The 18,571-nt window shown below is 40.3% G+C and overlaps 1 protein-coding gene across 1 annotated transcript in view; it reads right to left on the reverse strand.

Annotated features, from left to right (window-relative positions):
- Cv-c (RhoGTPase activating protein) overlaps positions 1–14,645 on the reverse strand; it is a 339,069-nt gene extending 324,424 nt beyond the window's left edge. Inside the window, exon 1 of the mRNA XM_076423653.1 lies at positions 13,731–14,645. The gene's annotated coding sequence lies outside the window, so the exon portion shown is untranslated. The remainder of the gene's footprint in view (positions 1–13,730) is intronic.
- Between the last annotated feature and the right edge of the window lie 3,926 nt (positions 14,646–18,571).

Genomic DNA, 18,571 nt, shown 5'->3' on the forward strand with positions numbered 1-18,571 from the left:
TAGTGTACGACTGAGAGAGCTAGCACACGGATTCTTTAAGGGCTGCACCCTGATTAACCGAATCTAAGGTCAGTACAAGCTGGCAATCAAGAAAGAATCGATCAGGAGGCGATATACGCATCCGGGTTTACGTTCGAAATTAGCCGGTGTTAACAATTACGCGGAGTGATGCAACGAAAAGAACGAGTTCGAGATTTGCATGAATCGAGGACCTCCAGGGATTCGAATCTGATTAGCTCGAGCTGAAAGGTCGTGAACCAGATGATTGCTAGATTTGGGAGTGAAGATACCGTAGACGTGGTGTTTAGAGACCTCTAAGATGGGTCCAAGACTCAAGCAGCAATACCTTGGAACAAGCGTAGGCGACTAGAGGACTTTACAGCTGAAAAACTAGCGATAGAAGGCTTATCTACCTTGCTCTCTCCATCCGAGTGATACGAGTAAACATGGATTTGTTACTTTTTATTCGGACAGAGTAAGAATCTAATGCGCATAAAGATCTGTACCTATGGCTGTTCTAGAGCCTGGTGGTCGAGTTTGCAATCTGAAGCTGCAGATTCTCATTTTTAAGGGGATAGATTCGTTTCTAGAATTGCAAGGGTTATTAATAATAAAACTTTTGAGGGGGATTGAGGCCTAGATTGATCTTTTATCTAGCGCTTTTGATCACTGAAAAATCCCACCTTTGCATTATCGAGAAATGAGAAGAAATGATTAACCTTCAGATTAGAAAAGAATCGATATTTTAAATATTTCTCCATCCATGATTCTCCGTCCGTCATTTTTCTCTCGTGTATCATCGCTCGCAGAGGACCTTCGACATACATAGAACGAATTGAGTTATTTAGAAACGAAAGGCCGGAGATGATAAAATGACGTTTAATAGTCGGTTGATTCGTAAAGGATAATATAGAAACGTCAATAATAACTTGAATTCTGTGAACACGCGATTACATCTATTCGGACGCATCGCGGCGTGCGAGCACAACCCCAAGTGAGAATTTAATTTTCTTAGTACCTCGCAGTCAATAACGCGTGGTAATGACCGACACTTAGCCTGTCATTCGGCCGTATTTCTCGACGAACGACCGTCCATGTGCAACACACTTTCAGATCAAACGTAGAAACGCTGTCCCATACGGAGTCTACACCATCCACGGTTTTCCGTGAGAGCAATTAATTTTATTTTCTTCGGATCGCGCTTCGGTGAACGCGAAATTGGATCGTTCGGAGTAATCTTAATTACGATTGAAATACGTACGTCGCGGGAGCTAGCTTTCTCATGATAGTAATCGCGACTGCGTAACAATTGAAACATACGGTACTTTGAGATCTGAGGCGCAATTCAAGGAACACCGTCTGCTGTATTGTTCTATTAATTTTGAGCAAATACTAAAACACTATAGTCTCAGTTGACTCGAAATTTAGAATTCGCTGCGTTAATTTTCTTCGAAAAGTTTTTGCATTTATAAAAATAGTGGATAAATAGATATACAACATCAAATTGTAAGGACGTTAGAAGAATTTAAGTATATCACATTATATTCGACAAATTAGATTTATTAAAAGAAAAAATACATTTTCATTAAATTGATTTAAAATAAAAATTTAGACGATCGTATCGAAAATGACCGAAATGTACTTCCTTCATGGTAAAGATCTAAAATTGTCAAAAGAAATACACACGTATCATCTGCTGTATCAAAGGAAGCTTGCCCACACTTCCCAGCGTGGTTGCTGCGACTTCCGGTGACCTAATCAGCGGCAGATGCGCGCCTATTTCTTCGCAAGAAACATTTTCCTCTCCTGCTTTCGATTAGATTTGCTGAACTGTCAACCATTACTAGGTTACTGCGGATTTTTATGCACTTACGATTTCTAGAAATTTTCAAAAACTGCACAGACTTTCGTACGACTTTAATTTATCTCAGAACTACAAACGACCACTACCACTGAAAATAAGATTGTGCACGATTCCACGTTCTCAAAATTTGTCAGGAAACATTTCTGGAGTAATTAACAGCTAAGCTAATCTATGGATTTTGCTTTTCTTCCTTTCAAGTTCTTCCGCGAACGATTCCCAGGCCAATTTAATAGTTAGCCGGGATGCAAGTGCTTAATTTTATCACATGTGCGGCGAAAGTAAGAGCTCGTTGAGAATCGTAACCGTGCCCTAAAGGGAGCGACATTTACGTGTCCCGCGGATCGTTGTTTCGATTTTGCAAGAGCCACGCGAGCTGTATACGAGCTCGTCGAACGGAACGCGTTCGTTCGGCTATGTAATTCCACGTGAAAGTAGTAGACACGTCAGGCATAATTTTAAACCGCGTGTTACCGTGTGTTTCGCGAACGATGATGAAGTGTCTTTTCCGCGTACCGAAGTCGAACGTTTCGCGATGTCGAAATTATCAAGCGAAAAATGGTGACCAAACACAGTATACACCTCCGAAACGACGACGGCGACCCTTTCTACAACATAGCATCGATTTAAACAAAATTATCGCACAGGAAAAATGTCCATTATTTCGTATGATTGTGTGCTAGAGTTCCGTTCGATCATCGTCCTGAAAAATCAGAAACCATTCGCCTCCGACGATAGCTAACTTATTTCTTCGGAAGGAGTACGTACTATTAGTATCCTTCAGTCGGTGAAAAAATAGTGGCAACAACAAGTCGGTGCCAAACTCTTGTTGCTCGAGCAGGCTCGTTAATTTTCCATCGTTTTAGTCATTGTTTCTTGTACGGACTTGAGCGACCGCCTAGCTTCCTAGCACCGGGCTTTATTAACAACTGCGTATACTTCTCAAATAATAAATTACTTGGTCGAACTGACGTGTATGCACATTCAGATGCACCGTACGCCTTCTTCTTTGTCGATAAACCTATCAGTTGCGCTAAGAATTTACAACATATCTAAACCCCATCCCGCATGCCGCTTGTTACCAACTCGGGAACAATCGGAATAAAAGAGTAATCGAACTGACGGAGTTGTTAACGTGCACATTAAAATTCTAGAATCCCAGAATAAAAGGAACACATTAATAAATACATCCCTGCAACTGAAAATCATTTTGTTGCCAGCTCAGGAATAATCGAAATAAAAGAGTGATCAAACCGAGGGAAAGTTGTTAATGTGCACATTAAAATTATAGAATCCCAGAATAAAAGGAACACATTAATAAATACATCCCTCTGGGATTGAAAATCGTTTCTTCTTTCACACACAACTTCAGATTTTTCAGTGTTTGTCTCCCAGTCTTCGAGATTAGAAGCTGAAACGTTCGATTTTTCTTTTAGGAAAATTATGAATACAGACGCATTGTTCAACGTCCATACGAAGGCATCGATCTGATAATGTAGACGCATCGCTACTAATGCATTTCGAAAGGGGGAAGCGCATTGATGTCAAGCGAATAAAGGCCGGGTTGCACATAAATATTTCATACATCGTACTGCTAGATATACAGATGTCTGCGACCGTACGATAAACCATTGAAAGATAGACGGAGGGGAATGTGCTTAACCGTTCTCCGCGTCAGTCATCGTCAATGCTAGTTCCATAAAAATTAACAGACATCTCCATTTTTGCAAGTTGCCAGCCGTGCTCGTGGAACGTGGCGTACGCTGGCGTTGCGTATATCAAATGCCAATTCGATGGTTCTGTACCGGAATATCACCGGCAATGGAGAGTTATTGAGGTATAGAAACCGGTGAGATATTGCCATGGAGGTTAAATAAACCGTGGAATTATTCTTGGAATGGATTTTTAATTAACAGCTCGACAGATTCCTCGTTAAGTGAAAGGACGCACGACCTTACGAATCTTTATAAATGATTTATTAATACGTGTTCATCGTTATTAATATCTTTGGGTCTTAAAATACACGATTTGATGGTGTGGGTGTCACTGCACCTCTTACAAACATTTTTAAATTGATGTTATCTTCATCTAAAAAGATGTGCGACCTTACGAATCTTTATAAATGATTTATTAATACGTGTTCATCGTTATTAACATCTTTGGGTCTTAAAAATACACGTTTTGATGGTGTGCGTGTCTCTGTACATTTTAAAAGCATTTTTAAAATCGTTGAAATTTCCATATGTCTGCCTGGATTTGTTTATCTGAATTGATTATGTTCACCTGAAGAGACACAATTAAATGTCGAAATGACTTTCACAGGAACTGTATATCGTTTCATGAATTTTTAAAACACAAGCCTGATTTATTTAACCCTCGTCCGTCCCTCATATTCACGAGCTGAATCTGTCCCTCGTTGTCAAATTGAGACATCGATAAAAGATCGATAAAAAAACATTTCTTGATTTGTGTTTTAGTTTCCTCGAGAAGGTAGTAACGATCGAGTTAATAAATTGGAGAGGTTGAAATAAAAGAATTGGCGAACGGGAGTCACTGTCATTGCCCAAAGAATGTGTACGAATCGATGGAAGAAGGTTCGCATCGTCTGCAAAATATTTCATATATCATGTTACGAGATGTGCGAGCCGTTTCAAAGGCGTGCACAGGACGAAGTAAGATGCCGGAAAGAGTGAAGAAGGCGACGGAAAGAGAAGGCGTTTAACCGCTCCTGGCTCTCTATGTCCGCCGGCTGGCGAAAAGTTCTGCACGATTTTACGTTGCGTCATAAATGTGGGATGTAAATCATAGCCGGAGATGCGGCCGATTCTGTAGAGGCGCGTAAAGGTTCGCAGAAATAACAGAGAAAGGCAGAGAAAGGGAGAGAGAAAAAGAAGGTGTGCAAGGGAAGTGAACCCGGCTTAACGCCGCGCCGAGGACAAGCGTTGGCGACTAAGAAACGTAATAGACTTTGAAAGGCTCCCTGAACGCAATCGGTGCTTCCGTTTGAATTGCGGAGGTTCGCCTTACCCACCATTATAAATCAATAAGTGCTAAACAAATTTCCCTTTCAAATCGCCCAAGCCAGTCCCGCCATCCTTATGTTTTAACACTGAACCTACCGAGCACTAAAAGAGACCAACATTTTTTAGCTTGCAGAAATGACGAGGCTCTATTTATTTAGATTTCTGCAATTTTTACAAAAACGTGTGCTTGAATAACGAATTTTATCGAATCAATTTCCACGTAAGCAACTTCATAATTCAAATAATTGTTAAACGACAAATATAAAACCCGTCATTTGACCAGCAATGGTAGATTTATTTATTAAGCGCTGTTTCATCTCGAAAACAAACATTTTTTGGATAATTATTTACCAATTTATAGCTTCATAATCAAGATTTTAAAATGACTGATACATTTGATGGTGAACGTGGAAGTTAAAATCATTTTAAGAAAGTTTCTCGCGAATACAATGCTTTCTTTTGAAAGCGCAATTTAAAACAGACTATTTTCTGGTTAGTATAATATGTTAGCCATCTGTGGTATGAAACCATGTATGGCAGGACAGTGGTAACTGCTTAATTTAATGTAGATTGTCACTGTAGATTGTCGATGTCCATGTCTTGCGCTATTGCAGCAGGAAAATAGATCGTAATCCATCAAACAAAGACATTCCTCGGTTTAACGATTCGCAATGGTTCCACTTCCGTTACCCAACCTCTGCTCATTTGTTTCAAGGAACGTTCGTGCTTCGTTAAAAGCGGCCGATGAATAATGAACAATTCGCAAACAATGCAGACAATTATAATTCCACCGTAGCAAAGGCTACGCCGTCGCACAGAAGTCGACTATGCGCAACAGGGACCGTTGCAAAGCGGCATTTGCATTATCAATCCGCGCCATACATTACTTCCGTCGAGGAATAAATACTCGATTGTCATCGGCACACCGCTCGTACGTAATTGCATCGGTTCGGCGGGAATTCAAAGTTACGGGCTGGTAATAGTCGGCGACTAATGTTGTCACTGCTCGTAATCTAAGAAAATGCCGAGCGTAAGTCAGATGAGAAATGAGCGAACACCTATGGCGCACGGTGCTTTATGGCTGCCGGAGATAAAGGGGGCGTAAAATGCCGGGCTAATCGCACGGTAGTGCTCGCGATTTTGCGAAATCTATTATGCTAAAATTTTCACGACCCATCTCCACTTTCCTCCATTCCTTTGGAAATATTAATAAATTAGTTCGTTCCCAATCACGGTGATTTTTCTCAGTGATTCGTGATTTTCGTGATCGCTTTTGATTAACGAAGAACATAATTGTTTTTCGCGCAAGTCACAAAGAGTTTTATATTAACGAAATAAAAACAAAATTACGAGTTACATCGCGTATCTTATTTCTCAAACTATCATCTGCGTTTTCTATAATTGTTGGGTTGTACATTGGTACTTTACATAAAAGAAATTGTCTGTACTTTTATTGCAATTCAGGTAAAAAAATTTTTATTTTGCACGAAAATCCGCTGTCTAGTGATAAATCACAGTTGAGGATTTTGCACGACATTATTCGAACAAATCGGATCGCAAACTTTGGAAATGTAAGTGAGCTGTATGTTCGACTATGAAACAAAATCGTGGATCGCGCGAGGCGAAAGATCCTTGGCCCTTAGGCCCTTCGATTATGGTAGCATATGAAGCACTCGCGGACACCGTGAGTCATGACGGTATTTTTCGCGGAGATCGCTCGACACGCATGCCGGCCACGTATTTCCACAGAAGCGCGGCAAAAAGGAATTTCATCGCTAAGCGCCATCTCCGATCGAGCATGCCGGCACAATACGAGACTATAAACTACACGCGACTGTTTCCACGGTGGCCGGTTCAGTCCACTCCGTTTTTGTCTTGCGTGGACTCATTCGCGGACGTGACCGCGGATTTTCAGGTAGACCAACCAGCGACTAAAACTGCCCACAGATCAACGTGTACGTCAAGTTGCACATTTTTTTGAAATAATCTATGAAGGGTAATGAATAATGAATAGACGGCGGATCTTTATGCAAAATAAAAATGCATCGATTGGAAGAAATAGAAACTAAATTAAACCTTATTTTTTCTCTTAACGATTTTAATAGAGGAGAAATCATATATCGACGTCTTCAATTTTAAAAATTTTAATACAATTTTGAATTTCATCTACTCAATTTTCATATAAATGCATAAAGATTCTCAGTCTAGTAACGAAAGATGAGATAGTAATTTATAAAACTTGTTTATGAAGGACAGGCCAGAAGAGGGAAAGGAAAAAGAAAGTGATAGCAACGTTACACATAGATGTCGATAATGATGACACAGAATGGTTATCTTGTGCTGGCAACCATAAAACTGATAGTAATAGGGAAAAGTGGATCCATCGAGTTTACTGCTCTCATTTCAGATACGAGGACTGTAGAACTTTAGGATTAGGATTCATAATTTAACGTGAAGAAGATAAAGAAAATTAATGGTCGCAACAAATATTATATGTACGAGTTCACGGTTATAATTTTCTAATAATAAGAACAGCAAATTACTGGGTTCATTAAATTTAGTTGGGCATGTTTACACACTCGTACAAAATATGGCGAAATCATTTACTGTTAGCAGAGGTATGATAGCTTCTGTCGAATTAATTGTACGATTTCATTGTGTTAGGAACTGGGTCACAGATCGCACCATACGCGCGGGAGAAACGGAGAAAGCAAACAGATGACGCTCACGGTGATGAGTTAAGCACTTATCTGCGAGAATGCAAATAGAAACAGAAGCCGGACAATGACGGCACGGTTGTAGAAACATTGTTCGCAATAACGTTATTCAATAAAGCGATTGATGCCGTTTGTACACACGATTCTGTTCTGTGTAATTGTAAAATGTCGTCATTACTCTTTGCAGTGTTTACAATGCCTATACTTTCGACGGAAATGTATACACGATCCGTCTCTGATTCGCATTTTATTCTGTATACAATTCTATCATCCTGTTTCCAGTTACAGTGACTCCCACTAATATTCGGACACTCTTAAAAACAGCATAACTTTTATAATACATATTGGAATATACGACTTGAAATTTTTGGAGAAGTTAGAACAATTGGTTTGCTACACAACGTGACAAAAATGTTTGAAAACAACTGCAAGTTGTCGGAATTGCAGAGAAAATACTAAAAGTTGTATTTTTCCACTTTTTTATGTGGGCTTAAGGGAAAATTTAGAAAACACGTGTCGTAGATCTGTATCAATTAAACATATTCTGAAAATTTCATCAAAATCGGTCGACGTTGTAATGAGCTATTTACGAACGTTTAAAGATGGAAAAAAATTGCAGTTTTTCATGATTTTCGGCCTCCAACAGCAGTAATTCTTTTCACACCCTGTAGTAAACTAATTGCTCCAGCTTGCCAAAAAAGTCCAAATCGCGTAGTCCAATATTAACAAAGTTATCGTTTTTTTTTTAGAGCGTCCGAATATTAATGTGAGTCACTGTATGTACTGTATTATGTTTCATTTCTTTCTAAATGTATTATAAAAGCGAGCATAAAAATGCTATTTATACATATATGTAGTAACTGCAAGATATAATATAATATAATATAATATAATATAATATAATATTCACGATTTTATTTACCTTTTAATGAAATACATTATAATAGATTCCCAATAACATTAATTGAAGTGTAGAGCGAAAATGGGTGAAATATCACCCGAGGATCTTTTGTGTAACTATTTTCGAGGAGCGTATGAGGGTTAATTATTTATAGCGAGATGAAAGCAGGCAATGCTCGTACATAGTAACGATCATAGTAACATCTAACAGCAAAGTAAAGTGTCGAAAAGCCTGGGACGAACCTTGAAAGATTCTGTAAACATGGCCGCTGCCTCCGTCGGGGAAAACTGCAGACAGCAGCGCAGAGCACAACATTGGAGAGGCGTAAACTGTTTTGAAGGTTTAGCTACACGTGTCGACCACGTGGTCGTTGCAACGCAGAGGGAAACGGTGCACATGTATAAGATCGCCCCTTAAAACTTAGTTCACAGCGTTTGCTTACAAATGGTATAGCCGAGTGACGAGAAGATGTTTCATTGCTTCAATATTTTTCGTGTTCCTGCGCACACACACACAGTAGTAAGATGCAAACAAATTAAAAATATCTATCTATGCATTATTTTCAACTTGTTAAAATTGTCAAGACTGGAAGAAAGGTGTATTTAGCTCGTACAATTAATTCAGACACTATTCATTTCACATAAAAATCCACAATCTAGCAATTACTTTCGTATACGTATTTCTATTGTTAGCATAATTCGAGAAATGATTATAGCAGACAAAGAGGAGTAGAATGAAGAGACTCGACCACTTCATCTCTTGACCTAAGACACTAGAAATGTTTGATTACAAACACTTTGATCCTGACGACCATCGCTGCATAACCGAAGGGGAGAAAATCGGAGTCGCAATCTTATCACGGTCGATAGCCTACTACAAAGAAAAGTCTCGTTCACTGCAAACACGAATATCTATGTGACACGACGGTTTGACGACTCACGTTCATTATATTTATTCGGAGGTGATAAATGTTCGGCTGTCATTCACAAGTCGGTAGGCTGACGATCCCGCCGGAAACATCACGGAAGAGCGATTTACGGTTGAAGAAATACTTTCGTTATTTCTTCTGCGGTAACTCGCACGTGTTCCCCATAGGAATTCGATCGGTACGGGAAGAAACCACTGCTCCAAAACAACGGCATATGTCTTTTTCTATGGGGAGCGCTTTCCTAGACCCGTTCCATACGAAATACATAGTTACACGAAATCGACGCAGAAGCGAACGAAGTTTATCGTGAATTGAGTTACTCAGAGTTGCCAGATGAGGGGAGGAGCACGAATTGAGGGCAAAAAGTTACCCTCTCACTGCCAATACTGCACACGACAGAGATGAAATGCGTCACGTGACCGGGAAGTAGCGTCGTAGGAGGGGAAAGTAGACTGGGGGGACACTCCTAACCTTTCTGCAATGTAAAACGGATTTCGATTGCGTCGTCTTTTCAAAATGAACACTATCTTCAACAAACACAAAAGTAGATAGTATTCAACGGTGTTTTTCTACAATGGAGAAATGGTCAATTTTAAAAAATGCAAATGTGAAGACCTATTGAAAGAATGTAGCTTTTTCCACAAATTGTAAGACACAATGTGCTCGTCGAATATTCACGAACAACAGATTTCGACTTCGCCGTCTTTTCAAGATGGACACTTCAACAAACACAAAAGTAGATGGTTTTCGACGGTGCTTTTCTAAAATGGAAAAATGGTCAATTTTGAAAATGCAAATGTGAAGACCTATCGAAAGAGTTAAGCTCTCCACTAATTGCAAGACGCAACGTCCTCGTCGAATAATTCACGAACTACAAGCCAAATCAGTTTCAAAATAATCCTCACGTGACATCGTTGCAACGAACAATCGCTTCTGGAGCTAGTTTTATTACGAAACGATGGGCGAGGTCTATCGTTGATTGAAAGCGACGTACGATCGCAGAAATTGCTCATCAGCGTCGCGTGGGATTCGGCTCACAGAAATAACTCGATCCCCTAGGTTGAGCAAAAGATTCGCGGGATACAGCGTGGCGTTGTCGCACCACCACTGGACTTTTCGGTTTTGCAATCATTCGCAGTTAATACAACGACAATTCCGCTCTCCACGTAACTTCTATACGAGCCCCTTCGCCGCAATAATGCGGGGGAATGCGACTGTCAGAATGGCAACGGCTGTACGTTACAATACCGGAACCCTTGTCGACGGGGAACTTTTTCTGCACTGTGTCGGGCTTGAGGTGTTTGGCGAGTGTTGCGCAAAGCAATAAAAGCAATAACAATTGTCAAGTCGTTAAACTGAGAAAGGAAATAAATCTCTGTTTTGCTCCAGTTTATTGCATGAAGTTTTTACTCCATTTTTATTTTGCATGAAGATACCCAGGCTAGTCATGAAAAACTAAAATGAAATTTGATTCTTAATTCTGAGCGTGTCCGTTGAAAAGACAAATAAAAATATGTAAATATGTGCAGTGGGTGTACAAAGTATTTGTACAGCTTGTAAAAACGAATAACATTCCAAAATTGCAGACAACAGCTTGAATTTTTTTGAGACGTTAGAAGGATTTGTTTACTAGCTAATGTGTAAAACATTTTTTAAAATTCTTGTTTATATGCTATAAAGAATATTTAATAGATAGGAAAACAAGTAAAGGCATCTGAAAGGACATGGCTCCGGTATTTTTAGTTTCGCAGAGACACGATGGCGAATAAAAGACTGAATAATATCTTCTCCGACTTTTGTGTTGTTAACTCCCGCTGAACGAATGTCAGATCATTTGAACCCGCCCGCTGGTACGCTCACCTGAGCGGAACAGATCTTTTCCTTATCGTTCTAATATAAACAGTGACGCTTCGGGTCAGCTCGAGCAAGGATAGCGCACGTTTTTGAAGACCAACAGGGTTCATTGCAACGAAGAAATAGTATTCGAGACATTCAAATTGAATTCTTTAATCCCAACAAAAATGTTCAAACCGATGCCAACGACCTCGTGACCAATAAAATAATGATTCAGCATTTACCACGAGCAGGAATGGTTTTTATAAATAATTAAGAACGCAATGCCAGTGCCAATCCCATTGTATGTACTGTTATTCATGCTCTCTGGCATGGAAAAATCAAAGAATTAAGTTTCGAAGGCGAGGTATAATCCTCGCGATCGTGACGAGCGAAACGGGGATCTGAATTTCAATACGAAATTAATCGAAACGGGCGTCGATATAATCCGACGAGACCATCGCATCGAAATCGTGAATACCAATTTTTCGGCACACGAGCAGCCTCGAGCGAGAGAAGTAGCGTCGCAAAAGATTCGCAGTTATCGGGTGCAGATTTAATCGGCAGGGAATTCCAAGAGGATGATGATCCTCGATGATGTCACTGCGACATTCAGCGGAATCGTAATCAGGATTTCGCCGACGAGAAACGCGCATACTTGCTGAACGAGTCTACGGCAGATAGCGATCGGCCGATCGATAAATCGATCGATTACGAACCACTACTACTGTTTGTTGCTGGTGTCCACTATGTACCGGACACCTTTTTCGATTCATTGAGTCTTTACCCGAAGCAGATCATGCTCGTCCAATTCATTTCGACAAGAACACATTACTCCATTTTCAAATTTCAAGCAATTATGAATATAAAGATAGTATTTCTAATCGTTTCATTTCCTATCGCTAGACTGCGGATCTTGATGCAAAATAAAAATATTTTGCAACGATTGTGAGCATTAGGAGTTGAATGAAAATTCAGTTAATCCCTTAATCGATTTTTTACATTGAAAACGTCAACAATATTCTTGGATGTTTCTACACAATTTCTACACAAATGCATAAAACTCCGCAGTCTGCTTATCGCAAAGATTTAGTGCCGACCCTGAAAGTAGTTAGTGTGAATATTTATAACTACTGTGCCTGGCACGACAATTATACTTTCAGACGGTATCGTTCGACAAAACAAACTGAACCATGACTACAATGTTTAATGAGAACGAATGCAGTTCTCGATCCCAAGGCAATAAGAAACGTGTTCCAATTAATAATCTTGTTTAAAACAAGCTTGGCTTGCGCGTCAGCTCACATTTTCAATAATGCAAATAAAATTGAATTGAACATAATAACTACTTTATTAGTATGTCTATTTAAATGCTTTACCGGAAGTCATCAAGATTCAAACCCGATGATTTCCATTGTCAACGATACTTCTCGGTTAATCAAGACATGAAATTGTTTACAGATGTAACGTCGATTTGATCACGATAGTAGTATTCGCGTAATCGCGAGTATCAGATGGTAGTGAAGCCACTGATAAGGGCGATACAGAGAGACCGCTATCGACGATAACGATCTGCTATTAAAGAGTTCAGTACCTAGCAGCAATAAAGACGCGATGATCGCTCGTTAATTTCGGATTGATCTTCTAAACATTCGTGTAAACTACTCTGCAATCTGGGTTACGTCAACGAGGTAATAATCAACGTCGCTTTCGACACTTAACCAAATCATTATACATAGACAGCTCGATACGCAAGACCCTCGAGAAGGATGATAACAGTGTTTCCCGGTAAATATTGAACGCTTTCCAATGTTTTTCTAATTGTTGTAAAAATAAACAACTTTCATCGACCATTTCACTGTTCAATAATTGTCAACCGATTTGTGTGAAGCTATTGCGTGATGTTGTGAGAAATTGTTGAATATATAAAACCTACTTATCGCCTACAGAATTGCACGTACTATGCTGGCACCCTTATATCGTTCTTTTATTACACAAAATTCACGTGAACTGCGTAACAGAAACAACCTAGTTACCCAAGAGTTTCGCACTCTTTCTACGGGAGAATAATTAATGTTTTGTGTAAAACATCTGTGACAATCAATTTCGTGTTTTGTGTAGAGAGCAGTGAATGTGTGACTTCATTGTTAAATATTATTTATCTTGAAGTAGGTATCTAAATAATAATAAAGCTTTCCCCTACGCAACTTGAAGCAATATAAACAATGTACAATTATGTGAACAACAGTTCTCTGGACATTTTCCTTCTCAATATGTTCAATGGGTCGAAAATAATACAACAGTATTTTTAAATTCATCTAATGTTTGTAATGTTTTAAATTAAACCTGCTCATGTTCGTCACAAATGCATCAAATCCGCTGTCTAGTCATATTACGTGGGATATGATTATCGGCGGACAGTGTCTGCGTGACAGTGTCAATCGAGCAACGGAAACGTCGTACTTACTTAGAATTTTCGTGCAGACAGTTTCGCCGGTTGGAAGCACGGCGTCGTCGACAGGACGGCATGCATCCACGTGTTCGGTCGCAAGGTTAAATCCACTTGTACAAACGGCGCGCGAGACGGCTACAATGTGCCACCCGCCGTGTGTTCCACGGCCACGAGAGAAACAGAGAAAGCGGGAGAAAGATTAAGACAGAGAGAAAGAAAGTGAGAGGAAGAAAGAGAAAGAGAGAGAGAGAGAGAAATAGCCACCAGGAGAACCACGTTTATTACTCTCCTTTTCAATCGGAGAGCTCACTGAAAGAACCGGCGAACCGCGCACTCGTCAACCGTTGCAGTGCGCATCGGTCGCGTGGTCGCGCGCGAAATTCGAAATCGAGCACGCGGATGGCGCCGGCGGTGGCGCACGTGGTTCTCGACGTCACACTTTCGAAACTGGCAGCACCGGTTCGGTATCGGTCGATTCCCGCCAACGTTAAACGGTTAAACCACTATCCTTTCGCGAATCTCGACGCACTGTCTCCGGGAACAGGGTCAAACGAGAAGAAGAAGAAGAAGTCACTTTGTTGGCGAAAACCCGCGTGATCCTCGCGCAGACACGTAGACGACGAAGTTGCCGAGTACTAGTATAGCGTCGCGTAGCTCGGTCGCGTGCGTCCGCGCGAGTTGTCAAACAAATTCGGTAATCTCTTCCAGGAGCACGTTCGTGGCTGGCGTGTCTAATCCAAGTGACACGTTACACAGAACGACGCACGCTCTCGGTTAAACGGATAGCGAACGCGATCGTTTTGCGATCGGGCCACCGAACACCACGAAAAACTACTGTCAGAACCGTCTGGCACGACCGCCGCGGCGACACTGAGAAACGACGACGACGTTCAGCGCTGCTCGCTGCTCGCTCGGCACGCTACTACTACGCGGCAGGCGGCAAACCGACCGTACGAGCACTCTACCCTTCTTTCCTTCTCTGTTTCTCCTACTCTGTTCACCAATCGTCGTTCCTTCTCCAGCCGTTTTCTCCGTCCCTTTCCTATCGTTTCTCCTCTTTACTCTTTCCGTTCATTCCTCTTTTTCCACGATACTTTTCTTCGTGCCCTCCCTCCTCTCCCCTCACCTCGTGTCCGCATTCGTAACTTTCCTTCGTTTTTACCGTTCCATTCTTTTTCTAACCTCTTTGCAGCAACGGTTCACGGGTTTGTTCCCTTCCGTCAATTTTCCTCCTCTCGCCGGTTCGTGTTTTCCATCCGTCTTCCTCTTACATAGACAGGGCCGTGCTATGATACAGAGAGGCGGTCATAAGCAGCGAAATCAAAATGCCATTTGAATCAGTCAAGAATTAAACATCTTTACGCAACGCTTTTCTATATTGGTCTGTGTTATTCCGAGATATAACCACATTTTTTAAAATCACAATCGAAGGTTATTTTAGAGAAAGAACATTTAAGGGGCGGCATTTCGAAGACTTGCATCATACTGAGAAAATCTACCGCACGAAACCCTGTACATAGACAGGGTCGTGCTACCATACAGAGAGGCGGCGCATCAGAAATCAAAATACAATTTGAACCATTCAATAATTAAAAATCTATACTGATCTATGTTATTCCGAGATATATCCGTATTTTATAAAATCACACAGTCAAAGGTTCTTAGACTGCGGATCTCTTTACGGAAAATAAAAATATTCTGCATCGATTGTGAGTAGTTGAATAAAAATTAAATTCATCCCTTAATAGTCTGTTGAAAACAACATAACAATCTCCTTAGATTTTTTATATTATTCACTGTTTTATATTTCATCCATTTCATTTCTTCATAAATGCATAAAAGTCCGCAGTCTAATAATAACTAGACTGATCTTTATGAAAAATAAAAAAATATTCGTATTGATTGCAAGACACAGAAGCCAAATAAAAATTGTATTCTTCTTTTAATTATCCTATAAAGCTGAAAATAATACATTGACGTCCTTAAATATTTTTCACATGCCTACTGTTTTACATTCTACGAATCCAATTATAAATGCATAAAATCCGCAGTCTAGTTATTCTAAAGAAAATAAATTTAAGGGCGGCATTTCGAAGACTTTCATCACATGCTGAGGAAATCTACCGCACGACCCTGTACATAGACGTACACACTATCGCGCGCGGTGTTCTCTCTGCTGCCTCTTTCCTTCCTTCATTATTTTTTCTCCATGGATTTTTTCTCTCGCTCCTGTCCACGACCGCCTATCTCTCTCCCACGCTCCCTTATCTCCGTCCTTATCCGGCTCTCCGTATCTCGCTTTATCTTCGCCCGCGTGACTCTCACTCACTCGCCAAAGACACGTATGCTACCTGGCGAAGAAAGAGAGAGACGAAGAACTGCCAAAGCTACGATCAACTATGTGGTACAGTAGGACCTCGATCGTTGCACGAAACCAGACCGAAAACACGCGCGAATATCGAGGTTCGTGGGTGAACTTTTCTTAAAAGTGACCAGGGCGTGGGTGTTCCTCACGTTTTCACCGAAACTACCGCTCCCCGATGTGCGCCGGGATACACGGCTCCGTTTGTTGCCACTCAAGCCCTGAACCAGCTACTTACCCTCTCAAGTATTTAGTATTCGAACGCTGGAATGCCGGGAGGTTGACGAACCTACGATTGTTCAGCGGTGACCAGCCTTTCCGACGGATTTTCCCTTCCGTCTTTCAACCGGCTACCAAAGGAAGTGGCATATGAAAGTACCGCTTTCTATGTAGATTTGTGAAAAATTTGGAAACTACAATCTGGAGATGTACGCTTGTCAGTTCCGTGCTAAACTGTCGTAAGAATGCAGCCAGCTGCTGTTTCCATGATTCTTTATGCGAGTACATTTAATTATTCTTCATTGTGTAGCCATTTAAGTGTGTAGCACATTTAAATTATTGGTCAATCAATAATGTACGTAAATCATTAATTCGAAATTTTACAGGTGAGCCTTTTGAAAGTTACCTAACATTGCCAATTTTTTTATCGTGTATCATTTACTTGGAAACGTAAAATAATTTGTAGTTATTTAGATACTGGGTTAATTGCCATGCACATTAGTTATAAAAAGTACGCCACAATTTGTATATTTATTATAATACTGTTTTTTGGAAATGTAGTTTGAGTTGCGTCACTTTCTTATAAATGAACGATATGCTCCATAAATTCACAAGTGGAAATTTTCAAGGAAAATTGCAAATTCTTGTTATTGTATATCACCAACTTAGAAATGTTAATTGTCATGTACATCAGTTAGAAAGTATAAACTAAAGATATTTTCAGTTATGTCGCTTTTCCTATGATTGAACGAAATGTTTCACAGATTCAGCGATCTGGAACACAATAAATTTTCAATCGCGGATAACGAACGCGTGCATCGATTGAAAACAATAGTGGTATCGCGGTTTAATTACAGCGAGTTTCCGTGAGATCTGTTCTAGCATTTCTGCGAAGTTAGCGTCTTCCACGAACCCCGGTGCGACGCAATTCGCATTCCCAGAGATATTTAAACAATGCTGAACGGAGAGGCCAGTAAATCGGCGACTCACGGGTGAAATTGTGTTCTACGCGTTTCCGAGATAAAACGGAATTCCTTAAAAGCGAACAGTATTTCCCAACATCGGGCAACGCAGAGACTTGGGAAAATTTATCGTATCGCGGCTGATCGGCGGTATGCGAGGATGTTGGTGGCACCATTGCGATAGAATGTTTCGTCCTCCAATCCTACAAGCCTCTGTCCTTGGGACCGGGAATCCTGGGGCATTAATTTCGTCGTGGATGTATCATACGGTGGAACACTCGTCTTCTCCACTCTCAGCTGTTTTCTACGGACGCGTAGAACGTTCGCGCGTACATACACACGTGTTTCCCTATCTCGTAGGCGAAAGATGGGGTCTTCGAGCTCGGGTAACTTTGGTTTAACACGAGTCCCTCGTAATAATCTCTGGTTGTGTGTTCGCTCGAATTATTTGCACTTGTCGCAACAATCCATTAATAGAAAAATATATTCCGTAAATGTAACATCAATTTTGACAATTGTTGATCTTCACACATCCGGTACTCACTCTTCTTTTTAATTGTTTCTTTATCTTACAAGTACTTACGTAAACTATGCATTTCCATGCAAAATTAACATTACAAGAAGCAACATAGACATTTATTGTTTTTCTTAATAATTTCAGCGAGTGTAGTTTCTAAATTCAATGTATATATATGTATACGTATTTAAATTAAATGTATATGTATGTACCTTCAGATTTTGTGTGACTCGCATGAACAGTAGTGTGTCAGTTCAAGCGTGAAATGAATTCATTTGAATATGCAGCAACCTAGCATTTAATTTAATAATTCAAACTGAGTTTAATTAAGCCGGTGGAAACTTGCATGCTCAATGGCAGTGTGTATTGAGAATGACGTTGATACCAAGAAGTAGAATCGTCGGTTTTTATTTTTAGGATTAATGGACGGTATTTGCGGGTAGTCCTAGCGCCACTTGACAGTTATGAGAACCACGTGAGATTTCGGAGCATTTCAAGGACCCTCGAGGCGGCGGGCGTGTTGAAGGGCGTGTTAGGGCTCGTTCGAGCCTCCCTTCCTGTTCAATTTATTGGTACGTTATTCATCGTTTTATAGACATTTTTTTTCGAAATCCCCGAACAAACATGACCCTATAATAAATCGAAAATTCTGTTGATACAGTGACGATGGACATATAAAAATTTCTCTTATTCGTTTCCAATCAATATTTAAGCATTAAAAGAAATGTAGCCATACAAAAAATATAAATTTTCTTTTCTACATTTTTGGGAATAAAGACATTTTAATCACTGTAAC

Source organism: Lasioglossum baleicum, chromosome 5 (genome assembly GCF_051020765.1).
Source record: "Lasioglossum baleicum chromosome 5, iyLasBale1, whole genome shotgun sequence".
NCBI lineage: Eukaryota > Metazoa > Arthropoda > Insecta > Hymenoptera > Halictidae > Lasioglossum > Lasioglossum baleicum.